The following is a 22,466-nucleotide window of genomic DNA, read 5'->3' on the forward strand; positions in this document are numbered from 1 at the left end:
TGTCTCCCAGTGAAGAAACCGTGGGACCCTATGGCTTTACTGTTAAATTACTCTGAACATTTATAAAGAAGTAATACCAATCCTACTGAAAGTATTCCAAGAAATAGAAGATGAGAGAATACTTCCACAGTCTTTCTACTAGACAAGTATTACCCTGGCACCAAAACCAAACAAAGACACATCAAAAATGAAAAGTGTATATCAATTTCTCTGATGAATATTGATGCAAAAATCCTCAAAAAATACTAGCAAATCCAATTCCACAATACATCAAAAATATCATTCATTATGACCAAGTGGGATTTATCCCAGAGATGCAAGGATGTTTCAACAGATGTAACTCAATCAATATGATACCTCATATCAACAGAATTAAGGACAAAAATCATATGACCATTTCAATTGTTGCTTTAAAATATGATAAAATTCAACATCCTTCATAATTAAAACCACCAAAAACTGGGTACAGAAGGAACATACCTCAACATAATAAAAGCCATATACAACAGATATTTAGCTAGTGTACTTAAGAGGAAGAACTGAAAGCCTCTAAGATTGGGAACAGGGCAAGGATGCCCACTTTTACCACTATTATTCAGTATAGTACCAGAAATCCTAGCTAAAGCAATCACACAGAAAAAAAAAAAAAGGATACACAAATTGGAAAGAAAGAAATCAAATTATCCTTGTTTACAGATAACATAATCTTATATTTGTAAAAACCTAAAGACTCATAAAAAACTATTAGAAATAAGAAACAAATGCAGTAAATTTGCAGAATATAGTATCGACATACAAATATTAGTAGTGTCTCTGCATGCCAACAGGGAACAATTTGAAAAATAAATCAAGAAAGTAATCCCACTGACAATAGCAAATAAAATAAAATGAAATAAATACAAATGTACTAAAATAAATGCAAATAAAATAAACTACAAATGAAATGGAAAACATAAGCATTAAACAAAAAAGTAAAATACCTCTATAATAAAAACTATAAAATCTTGATGTAAGAAATTGAAGAGAACACAATAAAATGGATAGATATTTCATCTTCACATATTGCAATAATGAATATTGTTAAACTGTACATACTTCTCAAAGCAATCTACAGATTTAATTCAATCCCTAAATATCACTGATATTCATTATATAAACAGAAAAAATCTAAAACATATATGTAACTATTAAGGACTCAGGATAGCCAAAGCAACCGTAGGCAAAATATAAAAAATAAAAAACTGGAGGGGTTCACCCTACCTTTGAATTATGCTGCAGAGGTATAGTAACCAATATGGCATGGTACTGAAATACAAACAAACACATAAATCAATGCAACGTAATAAAGAACTCAGAGATAAATCCCAAAATCTACATTGAACTCAATTTTGCCAATGTCTCCAAGAACATACATTGGTGAAAGTACACTCTCCTCAATAAATGGTGCAGTAAAAATTTGATATCCATATGCAAAACAATAAATGGAGGCCCCTATGTCTTGCCATATACAAAAACAAAATCAAAATGGATTAAAGACTTACATCTAAAACAGCAAACAATGAAAAGTACTAAAAAGAAAACATAGGAGAAACTCTCCAGGACAGTGGGCAAAGATTTCTTGAGTGGTACCCCCCAAGCACAGGCAAATGAAGCAAAAAATGAATTAATGGGATCCCGACAAGTTAAAAAGCTTCTGCACAACAAAGGAAACAATGAACGAAGTGAAAAGACAACCCACAGAATTGGAGAAAATATTCTCAAACTACCCATCTGATGAGGGGTAATAACCAGGATATATAAGGAGTTCAATCAACTCAAGAGAGAACAATCTAATAATCGGATTTTAAAATGTGCAAAAGATCTAATAGAAAGCTCTTAAGAAATGACATAAAAATTGACAAACAGGCATATGGAAAGGTGCTCAACAGAACTGATTGTCAGATAAATGCAAATCTAAACTACATGAAATACTATCTCATCCCAATTAGAATGTCTTTTATTGAAAAGTCACGCAGTAAATGCTGGGGAGGATGTGGAGATAAGGGAACTCTTGTACAATGTTGGTGGGAATGTAATTAGTACAACAACCATAGAGAACAGTTCGGAGGCTGCTCAAAAAAGTGAAAACAGAGCTTCTAATAACATTCAGCAATTCCACTCTTAGGTCTGTACTCAAAAGAAAGGAAATTGCAATATCTAAGTACACTTCCATATTTATTGGAGCACTATTCCTTATAGTCAATCTGGAAGCAATCTAATTATCCATCGACAGATAACTGGATAATAAAAATGTGCTGGCTGGGTACAGTGGCTCAAGCCTGTAATCCCAAGGCAGGTGGATTACAAGTTCAGGGGTTCGAGACCTGCCTGACCAACATGCTGAAACCCCGTCTCTACTAAAGACACAAATATTAGCTGGGTGTGGTGGTGCTCACCTGTAATCCCAGCTACTCAGGAGGCTGAGGCAGGAGAATCGCTTGAAGCCAGGAGGCAGAGGTTGCAGTGAGCCAAGATCCTGCCACTGCACTCCAGCCTGGGCAACAGAGTGAGACTCCATCTCAAAAAGAAAAAAAATGTGCTACATATACACAATGCAGTACTATTCAATTATAAAAAAGAATGAGATCCTGCCATTTGCAGCAACAAGGATATAACTGGAAATCATTATGTTAAGTGAAATAAGCTAGGCAGGCAAATATATACTTCATATGCTCTCACTTATTTACCAGAGCTAAAAATTAATATAATTGAACTCATGGAGACAGAGTTGAAGGGTGGTTATCAGAAGCTGAGAAGAGTAGTGGGGGGACAGGAGTAAATGGAGATAATTAATGGGTACCTAGGAATAGTTAGAAAGAATAAATAAGACCTAGAATTTGCTAGCACAATGGCTGACTATAGCCAAATGTAATCTAACCGTACATTTGTAAATAAAAAAAGTGTGTAATTAGATTGTTATAAAAATGATAAATGCTTGAGGTGATAACCCATTTACCCTGTTGAGATTATTATGCATCGCATGCCTGTGACTAAATATCTCGTGCAACCCATAGATCTATATACATACTATGTATCCACACAAAAATTTTAAAAATTATAAATTAAAAATTAAAAATAGGTATGTCAGAGGATATGGGGTCAGAATGTGAAAGAATTCCTGTTTAATTCCACATCCCTAAAATTTGTACCATTTCTTAGTATTTATCTGTAGTCTCATTATCTAAGGACTATACATTTTTAAAAATCTCTATATGCCATAGAACTTCTCATTGTAAAATGAGAACTTACGCATGCACATGTGTGTTTACTGCAGCAGTATTCACAACAGACATGGAATCAACCTAAATATCCATCAATGAAAGACTGGATAAAGAATATGTGGTACTCATAATTGGAAGTAAAACACTCTTCAGCAAATGCAAAAAAATGAAAATTATAACAAACAGTCTCTCAGACCACAGTGCAATCAAATCAGAACTCAGGATTAAGAAACCCACTCAAAACCACACAACTACATGGAAACTGAACAACCTGCTCCCGAATGACTACTGGATAAATAATGAAATGAAGGCAGAAATAAAGACGTTCTTTGAAATCAATGAGAACAATATACAACCTACCAGAATCTCTAGTACACATTTAAAGCAGTGTGTAGAGGGATATTTATAGCATTAAATGCCCAAAAGAGAAAGCAGGAAAGATATAAAATCAAAATCATAAGAACTAGAGAAACACGAACAAACAAATTCAAAGCAAGAAGTAAGATCAGAGCAGAATTGATGGAGATAGAGACACAAAAAATGCTTCAAAAAAGTCAATGAATCTAGGAGCTGGTTTTTTGAAAAGCTCAACAAAATCGCTAGCCAGACTAATAAGAAAAGAGAGAACGATCAAATAGATGCAATAAAAAATGATAAAGGCAATTTCACCACTGATCCCATAGAAATACAAACTACTATCAAAGAATAATAAACACTTCCACATGAATAAAACAGAAAATCTAAAATAAATGGATAAATTCCTGGACACTTACACCCTCCCAAGACTAAACCAAGAATAAGTCAAATCCCTGAAGAGACAAATAACAAGGTCTGAAATTGAGGCCGCAATTAATACCCTACCAACCAAAAAAATCCAGGACCAGACAGGTTCAAAGCCAAATTCTACCAAAGGTACAAAGTGGGGCTGGTATGATTCCTTCTGAAACTGTTCCAAACAATAGAAAAAAGAAGAAATCCTCCCTAACTCGTTTTATGAGGTTAACACTATCCTGATACCAAAACCTGGCAGAGATACAACTATAAAAGAAAATTTCAGGCCAATATCCCCAATGAACATTGATGTGAAAATCCTCAATAAAATACTGGCAACCCAAATCCAACAGCACCTCAAGAAGCTTATCCATCATGATTAAGTCAGCTTTATTCCTGGGATGCAAGGCTGATTCAACATATGAAAGTCTATAAACTTAATCCACCACATAAACAGAACCAAAGACAAAAACCACATTATTTATCTTCATAGATGCAGAGAAGGCCTTTGACAAAATTCAACAACACTTCATGCTAAGAACTCTCAATAAACTAGGTATTGATGGGGCATATCTCAAAATAAGAAGAGCTATTTATGAGAAATCCATAGTCAATATCATACTGAATGGGCAAAAACTGGAAGCATTCCCTTTGAAAACCGGCACAAGACAAGGATGCCCTCTCTCACCACTCCTATTCAACATAGTATTAGAAGATCTAGCCAAGGCAATCAGGCAAGAGAAAGAAATAAAGGGTGTTCAAATAGGTAAACAGGAAGTCAAATTGTTTCTCCATGCAGACAACATGACTGTGTATTTAGAAGACCCCATCATCTCAGCCCAAAATCTCCTTATGCTGATAAGCAACTTCAGCAAAGTCTCAGGATACAAAATCGATGTACAAAAATCACAAACATTCCTATACACCAGTAACAAACAAACAACATAAGTGAACTCACATACATAACTGCTACAAAGAGAATAAAATACCTTGGAATACAAGTTACAAGCCATGTGAAGGATCTCTTCAAGAACTATAAACCACTGCTCAAGGAAATAAGTAAGGACAGAAACAAATGCAAAAATATTCCATGCTCATGGTTAGGAAGAATCAATATCATGAAAATGGCCATACTGCCCAAAGTAGTCTATAGATTAAATGCTATCCCCATCAAGCTACCATTGACTTTCTCCACAGAATTGGAAAAAAAAAACCTTAAATTTCATATGAAACTAAAAAAGAGCCTACACAGCCAAGACAATTCTAAGGAAAAATAAAAGGCTGGAGGCATCACGCTACCATACTACAAGGCTACAGTACCAAAAACAGCAAGGTACTGGTATCAAAACAGAGAGATAGACCAATGGAACAGAACAGAGGCCTCAGAAATAATGCCACACACCTACAACCATCTAATCTTTGACAAACCTGACAAAAACAAGCAATTGGGAAAGGATTCCCCATTTAATAAATGGTGTTGGGAAAACTGGTTAGCCATATACAGAAAGTTGAAACTGGACCCTTCCTTATACCTTAGACAAAAATTAACTCCAAATGAATTAAAGATTTAAATTTAAGACCTAAAACCATCAAAACCCTAGAAGAAAATCTAGGCAATACCATTCAAGACATTGGAATTGGCAAAGACTTCATGACTAAAAGAAAAGCAATGGCAACAAAAGTCAATATAGACAAATGGGATATAATTAACCTAAAGAGCTTCTGCACAGCAAAATAACTATCCTCAGAGTGAACAGGCAACCCACAGAATGAAAGAAAAATTCTGCAGTCTATCCATGTGACAAAGGGCTAATATCCAGAATCTACAAAGAACTGAAACAAATTTACAGGAAAAAAAAAATCAAAAAGTTGGCAAAGGATACAAACAAACACTTCTTAAGAGGAGACATTTATACAGCCAACAAACATGAAAAAAAGCTCACCATCACTGGTTATTAGAGAAATGCAAATAAAAAACCACATTGAGATACCATCTCATGCCAGTTAGAATGGCAGTCATTAAAAAGTCAGAAAACAACAGATGCTGGAGAGGATGTGAAGAAACAGGAATGCTTTTACACTGTTTGTGTGAGTGTAAATTAGTTCAACCATTGTGGAAGACAGTGTGGCGATTCCTCAAGGATCTAGAACCAGAAATACCATTTGACCCAGCAATCTCATTACTGGGTATATACTCAAATAATTATAAATCATTCTATTACAAAAAGATATGCACACATATGATTTTTGTGGCACTCTTCACAATAGCACAGACTTGGAACCAAACCAAATGCCCATCAGTGATAAACTAGATAGAAAAAATATGGTACATATACACCATGGAATACTAGGCAGCCGTAAAAGAGAATGAGTTCATGTTCTTTGCAGAGACATGGGTGAAGCTGGAAACTATCATTCTCAGCAAACTAACACAAGAACAGAAAACCAAACACAGAATTTTCTCACTCAGAAGTGGGAATTGAATAATGAGAACATATGAACGTAGGGACGGAAACATCATGCACCAGGGCCTGTTGAGGGGTTGGGGGTTAGGGGAGGGATAGCATTAGCAGAAACACCAAATGTAGATAGCAGGGTGATGGATGAAGCCAACAACCATAGCATATGTATGCCTATGTAACAAATCTGCATGCTCTGCATATGTACCCAAGAACTTAAAGTACAATAAAAAAATATGTGGTACCTATATATCATGGAATACTACACAGCCATAAAAAATGAGATCATGTCCTTTGCAGGAACATGAATCATCCTTAGGAAACTAACACAGCAACAAAAAAACAAATACTGCATATTCTCTCACTTACAGGTGGGAGCTGAAAGATGAGAACACATGCACCCACTGAGAACAATAGACACTGGGGCCTATCGGAAGGTGTGGAGGGTGGAAGGAAGGAAAGGATCAGGAAAAATAACTAATGGATGCTAGGCTTAACACCTGGGGGACCAAATCATCTATACAACAAATCCCTGTGACAGGAGTCTACCTATATTACAAACCTGCACATGTATACCCCTGAACTTAAAATTTAAAAAGAAACACAGACACTTTCTTTTTTTTAAATGTAGAAAAGCAATTTATTCCATTTTAAGTACTTACACAGTTAGTCATGGAGAGTAACAGGCCTGCTGGTGAAACAGGTCACCCAAAATGGAGACTGCATCAAGCTTTCTATAGATATGTCAGTTTTATCATCTACTTTGCCTCTTATCAATACTCTAAAGTATTGATAAGAGGCAAAGTAGATGATAAAAATGTAATATTTGCATTCCAATATACTTGATGCATTGCTTCATTTTGCCTTTCACCATTTTGTATAAAGAAAATATTTGAGTATATGTGTATATTTAAATGATTAAATGAAAAGTTAATTACAGGGTTCATGGGCTGATTATTTTTGAAGTCCAGTGCCCAGCATTTGTTTTAGAAATAATATATCCTTAGCATATTCTAATTATTGAAATGAACATAACTTAGAGTGTGGTAAGCAAATTAGGTTGATCCCTTATATTGAAGTCAGAGACCAAGGTCAACCTTAAATAGGGTAAGATTGCCTCAAGATAGGCAATCTTGTGTAAGCATTAAGGAATATGTAGTTTGAACTAAAGTATGGTAATTTATTTTTGCCTTTACACATACATCGCAGAATTTATGAATTCAAAAAGAGATGATTCATCCTGTCATCTCCTTAAACACCATTGTACCTTTAGTGAACAAAGCTGTCAACAGTTTTAACAGCCTGTAAATTCAGGCAAAAGTCATTCAATACCATTTCAGCCTGATTCTAATCATTTGTAAAAAGCTTACTGTTCATAATAAACGCCTATAAAATGAAAGCTGGTGTTTTCAGAGGAGATTTTAGTTTTCAATGTGTTTGTTTATCTCCATTTCCCCATGATGTAAACACAACCTGTTTTTAAGATGTCAAAAACCTGTAATGATCAACAGTGCTATGTGCATTAGGACACTTAGTTTCCACAGACCTTAAATAATATATTGCTACAAGGCAAAGAGTGTTCATGCCATTGAATTTCATTAGATGTATTACATTTTCCCAATATATGGCTTTACAAATACATCTTAACATTGATTTAACCATGTAATAAATTCTCCTTTGCTTTAAATGCAAGAATGTTTTATAGGAAGCAATTTTAAGTAAATATGTTATTTTTGTGAGTGTGGTTGTGTATATAAATGTAATTCCAGTGTTACATTTTTACTTTTCTGTCTTAGAGTACTGCATAATAGTAAATATTTTTGTAGATATTATTAAATTCATAAGACCATAAAATTGAGTTGAATCTAGGAAGAGATATTATTTTAAGGAAAAATACTTGCGGCAGAGAGTCTTATATTCCCTTGCAAACTGTTTTTGGTACTTAATTTTTATCTTAAATATACTTTTAGTAAACCTTGGGAGCAACTTGTTTTGTATCACTGGAGCATTAGAGAGGAGACTTTAAAACTCTTAACTGCCTGCAAACCTCCTTCACTAGGAGCAGCTACATTAGGAAAGGAGAAAAGAATCATTAAGAAATAAATGCATCAGGGCAGCAAAAGTGCCTCAGTCTCCCCCACAAAAGCTGACTTTGCAGCAAGGTCAATGGGATTAGTTAATGCAGAATGTCTTTGTTCAGTAATATAATAGCACACTAGCATTATACAAGCAGGAGGAGGTAAAATATTTTTATACTATAAGTACATACATTACATGTATATGTATAATAAATAATTCATTAACTGTAAGTTCATGATCAAACATACCCTGAAATGAGATTTTTAAAATCTACTTCAAAGACCTGAGTTTCAGTTTTTAATAATTATATAAAGAATTGAGTTGTTCATCTGAAAATCATTAAGAGTATGTATATTTCTAAACTAAGAAAAAGTAACTTATTAAAAGTAAAAATTCAAGTATTTTTATTTGAAAGCAACAGATAATATCTAACTTATATGTGAAAAACAGTTAACTGAAACTGTATAAGAGTAATTCGTAAAGTGAAATAAAAAACAGCAATATCCTCAAACTTGTTCCCCACAACTACAGTTCAGTCACCACACTGCAATAACATCAAGACTGATATTTTTGCTGTATGTCTCAATTATTTTCCCTTTTGCTTAAAACCATTATGAATGTGTTTTCCTATTAAAAGTAGAAGAAAATCTACCTGTTCTACACAGCTCATGCCTCCCTACTTGACCTGTTCTTCCTTTTTGCCTCCCTGACTACATTGCTTCTCCACAACCATAGCACATCATCAACACTGACATGCTTTCACCTGCTGGAAAATCTCTGTCTTTTTTTTTTGAAAGAAAGAAAGAAGAAAAGGAGTGAAGGAAAGGAAGAAAAAGAGGGAGAGAAAACGGGAATGTAGCTTTATTCTAAAAATGGGTATTGATAATGGCCGATTAATATTTTGTGTATTTAAGGTGGAGAATGTATATTTTGTGTATTTAAAATAGAGAGCTCTATAAATATTTATTGAGTTTACTTGTTCCGGATCTGAGTTCAAGTCCTGGATATCCTTATTATCTCTGTCTTATTCTCATATTAGGCTTTTGCACACTTTATTCCAGTTTTCTGGAATACTCTGCTCATAGATCTCCATAAAGCTGACTCTTTCTCATTATCTAGGTATCAGCCCAAGCACAGTATCCTAGAGAGACCTTTTCTACCCACTCAAGTAGATGATATCCTATCCTTTCTCACTCAAGATCTTATTACTTATTTTAATCTCTGGCTAACACTCATTGCTTTCTCATTTTTATTTTGCTTTTAGGTTTACTGTTGCTTCTGGCTGATAGACTATAAGTTACGCGGATGCAGGTTCTTTCTTTGGCTCTTTCATGGTTTAATTACTGAGACTTAAACTAATGTATCTATTGATTATTTAATAAATACCTCTTCATCGTTCAACACATTTTTCCTAAATACCTACTATGTGGCATGTCCTATTTTAAGTGCTGTAGGTATGGTAGCTTAAAAACAGGAATAAAATTCTGCTCTCATAAACTTGCATTATATGGTGGTGACAGATAATAAATTTGTTGAATCAGGAACTCTACAAAGCATCACTGAGAAGAGGATCCAACAGTTTCTCTGTATACTTGAAATATTAAAAAAAAGAAACAAAGAAACAATCTGATTGGCTTAGCTTTAGGTAGGTGTCTCAAAATTAGGATGAAATAGCCAAAACCCAGCCACAGATTTGGGAGACATCATAATTTGTGTTTACTTTGTGGATATATATATATATATACCCTTCTCCTACCCAGGCAAAAATACTCCTGCCTAACAAAATGTAGCTATTCTAAATGCAACAGAAAACACAATTGTCATATCTCTGATGAAAGGCCCACCAAATTGTCTCAAGTTGTCATATTCAGATATGAGGTAGTTGTTCTCCTAATCGAATCCAGAAATTTTGTCCATTATCCCCTGAGTGGCTCTCATAACACTGCATTTCTTCAAATTACAATCAGCCATGTGTTTAACACTATTATTTCATAGAATATATAATCTTAAAAAACTAGGTCATAGTTAATGGTAAACAGGAGGCCAGGTTTAGTGGCTCATTTATGTAATTTCAGTTCTTTCAGAGGCTGAGGCTGGAGGATCACGTGAGACTGGAGCTGAGCCCAACCTGGCAACATAAGGTGACCTTGTCTCTACTAAAAATAAAAAAGTAGCCAGGCCTGATAGGATGTACCTGTTGTTCCAGCTACTCAGGAGGACCAGGATGTAGAATCACTTCAGCCTGAATAACAAAGGCTACAGTGAATGGCAATCTTGCCACTACACTCCAGCCTGGGTGACAGAGCTAGGGCTTGTCTCAAGAGAAAAAAAAAAGTAAAGAGGAGGGAAACATTTTGTACGATCGAATGTCTTGAAGTTCAAACATGTATTAGGTTTATTATAAGATGACAGGGTAATGGTCTAAAAGTACAGATGCCGAGTGAGGGGAAAATCAGTATCTTCTACTAGGCAGTTTCACAACACCTATATTGTGTCTCTGCTGGCAAAATGGCTGGATCTCTCTTTTAAATAATTACTTTATGCAATAAATCATCTCAAACTTACAGGAAAAAATGTATAAAATAATATAAAAGACAACTGTGTATCCTCCATAGAGTTCAAACATATGTGCATTTTTTTAACCATCCTTATTTCAGAAGACTTTTTTCTTTAAGAAATATATCTTAAATATATCACTAAATAGTTAACAGCAATACAAAGTGCCATTTTGTATATATTAATTTATAGCAATTTTATCACCTGATATATGTGATTTTGCTATCTCCTTTGTCACCTCCAGTATTGGCTGAAATTTATCTATGTTGATGCACATAGATTTACTGTATTCAATTTAATTGCTGATGACATTCCTGGGAGGGTATTCTGATGATAATATGAGGAACTTTTTGGTTATTTTTCCATCACTGCTCTTAGAAACAATTCTGCTGCAATAAAACATCTCTGAGTTTGTGTTTAATTTCAAGTACTTCTTTCGAGTAAATGTCTGGAGGTAGAATTTCTGAGTTGAAAGTAATTAGTTTCCTCTAGCTTAGCATCCTTGATTCTCCAGACACTGCTCAAATATTTACTCTCACCAGTAATCTATAAATTGGTACTATCAGTTTTATATGTTTTTGTACTTTGATGAGGGTCTTATGAGTTCAAATTGCATTCACCTAATGAGTATCAATAAAAATATCAGGTGTGTTGGTTTGCTAGAACTGCCATTAAAATTCCACAGACTGGGTAGCTTAAAAAATTGAAATTCATTTGTTCACAGTTCTGAAGGCTGGAAGACTAAGGTCAACATTTTGCAAGACAAGGAAGTACACTTTCCATGTCTTGCAAAAGTTTGATTTCTCATTGTGTTCTCACATAATTGCTTCTTAGTCTGTGTGTTCACATGTCTGGTGTATGTCTCTGTGTATTCTAGTCTCTTCTTCATCCAAGAATACACATGATTTTAGGTTAAGGCTCAACGCAACAACCCATAGTAACTGAATTACCTCTTTAAAGTCCCTATGTCCAAATATAGTCATTTTGGGGGATCTGGGAGCTTTGGCTTCAACGTGTGAATTTTTCTTTCTCTGAGAGAAGAAGGATAGAATTCAGAACTGAATTCAGTTCATGACAAACAGGAATCAGAAGCACATATCATGAGAATGTATGAGAGCTTGAGTGGAGCCAAATCTATAATTTCTGACTGAACAGACAAAATACACAAACACACACACATGCAAACTAAAACTCACAATTATATAAATGTACTCACACAGAAATATCTTCAAACTCCCCAGGTACATTTAACCTTAACTTTGGATACTGGCAAGCTACATATTAAGTACAAACATAAATGAAATACTATAGATCTGAGGAGTCAAATAACAGTACAAGTGTGTTTGAATTTGAGGCATCCTCTCACATGACATGTCCAGAATATAAAGCTACAATTTTAGAAATGAGGAGTGGAAAAGAAATTCTAAAAATTTAACATTTAAACTAAAGAATTGTAGCTATTATTGTTTAAAAATAAAAATAAAGTAAAACAGACTATTTCAAATAAAGTTATATTAATTATTTATGTACCCTAAATCTAATAGTAGGGTTTTTAGACATTAAAATAAGTGTTTGGAAAATATTTAGAAATAACCAGAGTATTTACTTAAAATCATTTTTCAAATTTTACGAGATTTTAAAAATGTTTCTGTTAAATAACATGTTTTACTAAAGATGCTAAATATCTTAAAGGTGTCAATAAACAGGCAACTTTTGTTTCTAATTAAATAAATTGATCCAAAATTGATCAGTTAATTTCTTAATTGTTTACGGTTTAAAGTTTCTGGAGACTTTTCTTAATTGGCTGCTTTGTTTTTAATGTGTGCTGTTCACTGGATGACAGAGCTCTCACTGTTATCACCAGAAGAGAAAAGACAGGAGTAGCATATATATCCACTTGATTCTCATTTCATGATACAGTCTTCTCTTCTTCAACTATGTGGTAAAGCTTTCTTTGAACACAATGAGTGTTCTTTGTGATGCAGTGATGTAAGAGAGTACAGGAGCAATGAGAGTTCAGCACATGGAGTGAACACTAGAAGTCTTTTGCCTTCCAAAGAACTCAGTCTTCAAAGTCTCTCCCTTCAATGGTGGACTTAAGTTCAAAGCATAGAATATCAAAGAAAAGACCAAGGAAGTAATTGAGTAAAATTCTCACATTAGAAATTGGGGCAGGGAGGAAGGGAGTTTTTACATTTAAGCAGAAGAAATCTCAGTATTATTTACTGTCAAAACAATACAGTTAGATTCAGTCACAGAAATCATGAAAATAGCTTTCGGATTGTCATGGGGTTAACAAACTCTCAGACCTTTCTACCCTGAGATTCATAATATAGACCCTAATATCAAAATGCATTATACAAATAGGTATGTAGGTAGTAAGGTTCAATTCTTCTGGGATCTCTTGAATATATAAAGAAGGCCTCTTAGAATTGTTTGACTAAATAATAAGAGGTAGGAACATTTATCCATTATTAATCATCTCCCATTGGTTGATTCTTGACACTTGGGAAGTTAATACCTCTGCAAGTTTTATCTATAAGTTCTACTATTCTCTGAAGTGTCTGGAGAGCCCTAATGCAAGAAGCAGAGAGGCAGTTCACAAACTAGAGACAAGATGCTGTCAAGCCAAGGTGAGTTCAAGCCTCCAAGGAATGGTCTATTCCAAAATGCCTGAAATCAGAGGTGGGAATGAGAGGATATGATTCTAGGTAGCAAATAGCAAATGTATCTGAAGCAGTCTACCATGCAAAATGTTTATATGCTTGTGTTTTACATATAAAGATTCCTATGCCAATGAGACTTTAAGGGGGTGAAATCTCTGCAGAAGAATTAGTACACAAGACTTAGAAAGACATGCTATAGACCCTACTGCAGCAACTGCTATTGATAGTCATCACCTGCCATTTCTACTACCTCTTCTGGATTGCCAGCACTTTTAATAAGGACTACAGCTGGCAATAATGTGTTTTCCCAGTTTTGTTTTGTATATCTTCATGCTTGTAGGATTTGAGTTCTTACTTCACTTGCCTTTATTACACTATGTTTCCTGCAATTATGCACTCACCATTTTCACTGGATATGGAAGCAATAAGGAATTCCACATGAAATGCCTCAAGTTCACAAACACATGAATATACACTACAAATCCTAATTCATCACGGGACTCACAGTTTATTTCTTCTGCCTGTGGAGCACTTTCTTTCTTTGTTTTTGGTCCAGTGGCCTGAAACTACTGGAGTAACCAGGTAGTAGTTTTAGCTTCAGATTTAGGTTTATCACAGATGTTCTGCTTTCCACTCAGATCCCTGTTTATGAGTAAAGGATTTATATTAGCAGCTCAAGGAAATTGATTTGCTAACAGCCAATCTCCTTAGGGACTTGGTGCTTGGCTGAAAAGAGAGCTGTCTTCTAAAGGTTAGTCTTGCTTTCTGAGAAAGCCTGTATTCCAGGTGGGTCAATGAAGGGGTAAAAAGTTCAGCCACCTCACCTCAAATTGTGACAACTCTGAAGAAACTCCTAGCTTCACAGTCCTCCATGGAACATGCTAAGGCATTATTATGACAGCACTGTAGTCTGATTTCTCTATCTGTCATGTTTCATTCTGAACAAAGTTTTCATTACTTTCTCTTGAGACACTACTGATCTTAAGAACACAATTTAGGCCTGGCGCGGTGGCTCACGCCTGTAATCCCAGCACTTTGGGAGGCCGAGGCGGTGGATCATGAGGTCAAGAGATCGAGACCATCTTGGTCAACATGGTGAGACCCCGTCTCTACTAAAGATACAAAAAATTAGCTGGGCATGGTGGCGCGTGCCTGTAATCCCAGCTACTCGGGAGGCTGAGGCAGGAGAATTGCCTGAACCCAGGAGATGGAGGTTGCGGTGAGCCGAGATTGCGCCATTGCACTCCAGCCTGGGTAACAAGAGCGAAACTCTGTCTCAAAAAAAAAAAAAAAAGAACACACTTTAATAAACCTGCTCCACACTAACCTCCAACTCAGCGTGTTTCCTTGGGAACCAGTCTGTGGTAATGGATACGAGGTTATCCAAAAACAACAGCAGTAGAATGGGATTTGGGAGCTGAATCGGATGTTGTGCAGCTGGCATTAGGAGCCATATTACTGGTTGTAGAAGGAACTCATATAGTACCTGGGACAAGCTATCAGTAGAATCCCCAAACCTCTATTGTAGTAAACTGGATTGTATTCTATCCCCAAACCTCTATTGTAGTAAACTGGATTGTATTCTGTTGGAAGGAACTACCCTATTGAGTAGGAGAAATAGTAATTAAAAGGACAATGGAATTAATGGCAATGAATAGCTGTTGCTAGGGTCAATTGATGTTTTGAGGAGAGCTAATGAAATGCTGATGATGATTAGCCTTCAAAGGTAAAAGTCATAGAAACTTGATGGCAGTATATACAGATGTTCTCTAATGCAGCTGTATCTCAGAGAATGCTAATATTTAGCCCCATAACTAAATAATTAATATAGCAGATCTCCAGATAAACTTGTAGGATGCATATGTCTGATATGCCAAGGTGAAGGCACTGATTGAGAAAGAGTGAAACCCTAAAATATGGGTGAAGAAACTGACACAATGAAACATCTTCAATCCCTAGAATTTTTTTTAACTGAAAGTATCATTTTGGTGCAATCTTCCAAGTCAGAGGCTAGCATTTTATTATAACTTCAATGTAATATATTTAGAATCTTCTACTCTTCAAAAATGATCCCACAAACCAAACACCAAAACAAAAAATGTATGCATCCACTCAGTGTAATCTGTCATTCTGACAACCCCTCAGGCCACTTTTCTTTATAAATAAGGCGGAGTCACAACATAACCACACTGAAGAAGTGCTGGAATTGCTAGGGGACCATGGATGTATACTCTGAAGGAGCTGCAGGACCCAACACATCTGCTGGTGGGAGCCCTAGGAGAATATATAAGACCATAATGAGAGAGTGCACAATCAAAGGGTATAGAATGTAAACTTGTGGCCTGGCGTGGAGTGGTTCATTCCTGTAATCCCAACACTTTGGGAGGCCAAGGCAGGCTGATCACGAGGTCAGGAGATGGACACTATCCTGGCCAACATGGTGCAACACTGTCTCTTCTACAAATATAAAAATTAGCTGGGTGTAGTGGTACACGCTTGTGGTCCCAGCTACTCGGGAGGCAGAAGTAGGAGAACAGCTTGAACCCAGGAGGCAGAGATTGCAATGAGCCAAGATCACACCATCACACTCCAGCCTGGTTACAGCATACGACTCCCTCTTAAAAAAAAAAAAAAAAAAAAAAAAAAAAAAAAGAATGTAAACTTGTATAAGAAAAACTTTCTAATATGAGAGTTCTCTCCTGGTATATGGAACCTCACGTTCTGGCATGAATTCCAGGAGACAGTGATAAAAGAAGATTAAGATATCTCTTAGAGACATGAAACAAGTGATGACAGACAAAGTGAAGCTAAAATGCCAAAATTACAAGAAGCGAACAAGCTTAGAGAATTAAACATGCTGGAGTGTATTTGAGATGTAAAACCAACTACCCCTTTCCCCATCCAGTACTATGTTTCACAGAAGAGTTTAGAGACATCACATTTACCAAACATCAAGAGGGACACAAGCATCACTGTGAAGTGAAGGGAAGTAGTGGCTCTACTCAATAGATAAAGGCTCATGGCAAATATGCTGTAATAGAACTTGGCTCACTGATAATAATGGAGATAATAAAATCTGAAAATAGAGGACAGGTAGCAGTACTGGACTATCAGTAGTTATTTGGATGCTATTATAATAATAAGTAGCAAGGTTCGATTGGCAGCCAGGATACATCACCCACTGAAAGCTATGGCTATGGCTGATGAAACACGGCACCCCAAAGAATGACCTAGATGGACAGTCCATCTGTTTATGATATTTATTGGTACATACATAATATTTATTGTTCAGTGTATTTAACCAAATGGAATAAATAACACAGGATTAGGAGACTGAGTGTGGTAATACCAGCAATAGGTCATTCTCTCTTTTGCATATTCCAGCCCTGAGCCAGTTTTCAAAATAGGAACCATTGAAAGCAGACACAATGTCTCCAATGCCACAACTATACATGTTAATTATCCTAATTACCAAAGAGAACTATGGCCATATACTCTTGTAATTCTTTATCAAATCAATGGGAATCCCCAAACATTTCAAGGACTACTGAACACTGTGTACAAATTGACTAAGAACTAATTGCCTCCTTTGTTTTGAGAGAGGTATAATATAATGTTCGCTGTTAACTAGCTAGTTTGTCTCCTTGAGGGTTGGAATCATACAAAGCAATTGAATTCTATCGGGCTGAGCATTGAGCAACATGTGTTTCCATAACTGAGAAAGAAAATCTTATGCTTTTGTGATGACCATCCCTGCCACCATGGGCACTCCATCATGGGCTCATTAAGCCAGCACTGGAAAGGCTGAGGACACAGGATGTTCTATATCCACAGATTAAGTTATCCTGCCTACCTGCTTCTCAGATATCTCCTTTGTGAAAGATGCTTTCTGATGCTAATCAATGTGAGGTATAATTGTCTCCACGTTTCATATTGTTTTGTCATAGATTCATTGACTTGCCTCTTCCCCATATGTTCTCATCTTTGATCTTTCAATCTTCCTTCATCCAGACTACTGATCCACCAGCCCATTTTCCCTGAAAATATTTACACACACACACACAAACACACACACCCCTCAGGCTATTCTCTCTCCATATATAATAAACGGCTAACTGAAGTACTTAAAGCTCTACTTACATGGGGAATATTTCCTCAACTCTGTCCTTTACGGCCACCCCTGAATGGGAGGATCATATTTTGAGTGGAGCGGTAGTCTATCACACCAATATATTAACACAAGCCATTATCAACAAGGTTTAAATGTTTCTTATCCTCCAGAAACTGGTCATGGAGAACATCTAATAAGGCAAGTGATGTACATTGAAGGAGGATTGTTTCTATAACGAAGATTGGTGATATGAATCTGGCCCAACTGCTCAGAAAAATTTTTGATGTTCATTAAAATAACTATATCAAATTTACTATTTCCATCATAAAATGCACTGCTATTTCACCTACTTGATCTTATAGCTCAAAAAATTGACAATATTATGTTTATAATGTGCAGCCCTGGGCACATCATTAGTTAATGACCAATAGTCAGGTATTCAGCCTCTACAAAGGCCTATTATTATTTCAAGACCTCTTCTTCAAATGGCTGTTATTTTATAAATTCCCAAAGCATGACTTTCCTGCAGAATTTTTGGGCATCTTTGCTATTTCTTCCCTATATATTCACTCTTTAGCACACATATTTTAAAAGTCATCCAGAGTATTTGCCAATTCATATATACCATGATCACCTATCATATGATGACTATAGTGCATCACTGTACTGCACATGCACACAATTTTAAAATGATTACAAATTCCATTGTCCCTGAGGCAAAAGACTTAATGTTCATCCTTTTACTACCAATGTAATAGGGAACTTATTTGACCAGTTTTAATGATGGAAATTGTAAAAAAAGGCATTTGCCAAGTAAATAGGCACGTATTGAGGAACAGAAGCTATATGATTTGTTCATGTGTATATACGACATTAAGCATAGTTTCCATACTCCATTATCTGTCTGGATTTTGAAGGACCTAAATAGAGAATTGAATGGAGGTATGATGGGACCACCCACTTCACCTCCATTCCTCTTGCAGAGTGGTGATCATCTCTAAAATTCTTCCTGGGATGCAGTATTGCTTCTGACATACAAACAATCTTGGCTGGGCTTTAGAGAGAGGCATGTGAGGGTCTTCTATTGGCACTTTCAACAATGTCTTCTTTGTAGACCAGGGAACAAGTACTAAGTTTCTGAAAGATATCTAAGTATTTTAAAATGAATTATTCACATGATGACTGCAGAAACAATCAGGAAAATGGCACAATGTGCTCTCAACTTTACTGTATGCATCTTTCATTTTGCCTTCGCAGCAATCAATGAACAGATACTATCATCCTCTTTCAAGGTTTATTTACCTGTCTTATTTTTTAATGTTCATTATTTCGACTTTGCCAGAGCATGTTACATTTAAATTTATCTTTGTCTTCATCTTTATTTTAATCTTAGTATTATAAGTAGTTATATTAAATATTCACCATCAATACTTTTTTTCCAGAAAGAAACATTGAATAAGGGCTAACAAACAGAAGCCAGGTCTGGGTCTTGCAGCGTGACAAGTCAAGATGGTAGATCTTTGTGTCATTAATTCCAGACCCAGGATTTATATGCCATAGGGAAAGGGTTATGTAGGACAATTGCTTATGAGCAGGATTTATGGCAAATATGATAATATATTTGACCTAAGGGCATTTTTTACAGCAAGCACATGCTCTTACACAAGAAACAGTAGATAAAACAGAAATCTTAGAGGCCTTCCTGGAACTGGAATTAATCAGAAGTCAACATGGCAGATGAGCATCCAAGATGGAGTTGCTTTGGCCTCCATACTCCACCCCCCTCAATCCAGCTTTTACAGTCTCATGCACCCTCCTCTTCTACAATGGTCCCTGAGCATTTAAGGAAGATGCTTCATATCATATAGCTTTAGCAACAGTGTGTTGGCAATGCAAAACAGATGGGGTTTCATGGGATTCCAAATATGAAAGATTCACAGACTCTGTTGAATAATCTCTAATCTTTGAAATACCATGCATGACTTTGGTTTCCTCAGAATAAAACAGTGAAATATCTATAATATTAACAAATTGATGAGTAGAAATGTAATGCACACAAGGATTACAATCAAATATTTTTTATGCCAGAACAACAAGTAAAAAATAAACTATTACATTAGGGAGGCAACCAAAAGCATCGCGAAGAGAATTAAAACCCAGTTTTTCCTTAGAGACTTCTTATAGCCAGGAAATAATTCAGGATTTAGCCCAAGTTGTAGACAAATAATAAAAACTCAAAAAATTGGTCAGTGCTAGAATCTAAATTTTTCTTTCTCCGGTTTCCCTATTTCTACCAAAGATAAATTATAGTAGGACCAATTCCTTTGCAAAATATACTTTTCCTTAAATTGTATGCTGCTCCATTATTATTATAATTAATATGTTACCCTGGAATCTGACACCCAGTCTGAATTATAATTCACATACATACAATATGATAATTCGCACTATAATTCACACACATACAATATGATTGTGAGTGTTTATATACACATACATAAATAACAGGAAAAAATAATTCAGATGTCCATAATTGCATGTTATCTTCTTAACACTGGTTACTAGTCTTATACTAATAGTTATTGAAATATTCCCTTTAGCCAATTATTTATGTCTTGTTAGATCTACTGGTATGTTGAAGCACTTTTTTTACATTATGCAAAAACATTTATGATAGTGTGATAACCACAAATGCAAATTTTAAACAAGTTAAATAAACTCGAATATTACACAAACAAATTGCTTTAAGTCACTAAGTATTGTGGTTGTTTGTTATAAAGCAACAGCTACCTGATATAAATCTGGGATCTAGAAAGAAGCATTTTTAGAGCAAAACATAAAATATATGGCATTGGCTTTGGGCAGTAGATAGCGCCTAGATAAGAGTACTAGACAAATGGCCACCCATATTATATCGTGCTGAAACAATTTGTACAGCAGTCACTTACTGGAATTTAAAATATAGGAAATATATTCAGTGATCTTTTGAAATGGACCAACAAAATGCTGAAGCAGAATGTTCAAAGTAGCACCTAGTTGTCTGAACAGGTTGAGTATCTTATATGCAAAATGGCTTGGACCAGAATATTTTGGATTTTGATATTTTTCAGATTTTGGAATATACGCATGTACATAATGAGATAACTTGAGGATGGAATCCAAGTCTAAACATACAATTCATGTATCCTTCATATAAACCTTATATACATAGCCCAAAGGTAACTTTATACAATATTCAAAATGATTTTCTTGCATAAAAAAACTTTTATTAAGTATTTATGTGTAAAATTTTCCATTTGTGAAATCATGTTGGCACTCAAAAATTTCAGGTTTTGGAACATTTCAAATTTCAGATTTTAAATATTCATATTAGGAATGGTCAACCTATATTCTCATTCTGTATATTTTGTCCCAAATATACAGCAGATTTAAATAAAAACTGCCCTAAGTACAAACATAATTTAGAAGAAATATGGAGGGTTTAGAGCTAAGTGAGTTGAAGAATAAAAGACTTTTCAAATACATCATCCCATACATGGTGATGCTTGAAAGATATGAGATCAGCCTAAAACTTACATAAAACATGTTTAAATAGGATCTTTCTCTTTAATAAAAATTCTGAAGTAATTAAGGTGGTACCTCCCAGAAACTCTTCCAAACAAGTACTTGTAGGAATGGCCATTGACTTACAACCAAAGATAAATCACTTACATCCAATGTAGCTTTGATTAAGTTTGAAAAATGATAGTCTAAAGTAAACTGTGAGGTTGAATTACACTCATAGGAAGATAGATTTTTTTTTTTTTTGGATAACTGTTAGATGTGCCATCCACCTGTAGCAAAATGCACTACAGTTGCTCAAAATCCCAAAAGTGAAAAGTTAAACAATAAAAGAGAAACAATAAAACCCCCTAGACCTTCAATTTTCTATAGACCAGAAGAAGGTTGAGAAACTTTCTCAAAAGGTTTATTTCCCAATTCCACTTCAAAAATGGTTAAGGTAGAAAAGAAAAGATGTCCCATAGAGTGGAGCCAAGAATTGGAGAGAACAACTACTGAAGGACACTTCAGAGGACCAGGGTGCATCAAGGCCTATTAACTTCCACCACAGAAAAGAGACAAGATGATATTGGCTAGTAAAATTTCAGAATTTATCTGGATCAGTGACAGTTTGGTGCTTCCCTCTGCTTGGTTTTTTGAGTGAAAGTGTCTACCGCTGCTACCCTGTTCACGCCTCACTATTGTATATAGAGTATTAGAATATGGGAAAAATAACTTGTATTTTAAGTTTACAGGTGTCAATATCAGAAGGAGCTATACCTGAAGAACTATATTCAGATCTGATATAGACCATGATATGCAGGTTCACTGAGACTCCTGTTATAATTGGACATGACCTCAGATAATTCTGAGATGGGGCTGAGGACTATTAGCTGTTGGAGATTCATGAGTTGTTGTGGTTAGAGATTGGATTTGATAGCATAGTTTTAAAAGCAGTTGAAGCTTTCCCCACCTTCTATATCCACACTTGCATTGTGACTTTGAATCTCTTTCCATCAAAATG

Source organism: Callithrix jacchus, chromosome 10, assembly GCF_049354715.1.
Source record: "Callithrix jacchus isolate 240 chromosome 10, calJac240_pri, whole genome shotgun sequence".
Lineage (NCBI taxonomy): Eukaryota > Metazoa > Chordata > Mammalia > Primates > Cebidae > Callithrix > Callithrix jacchus.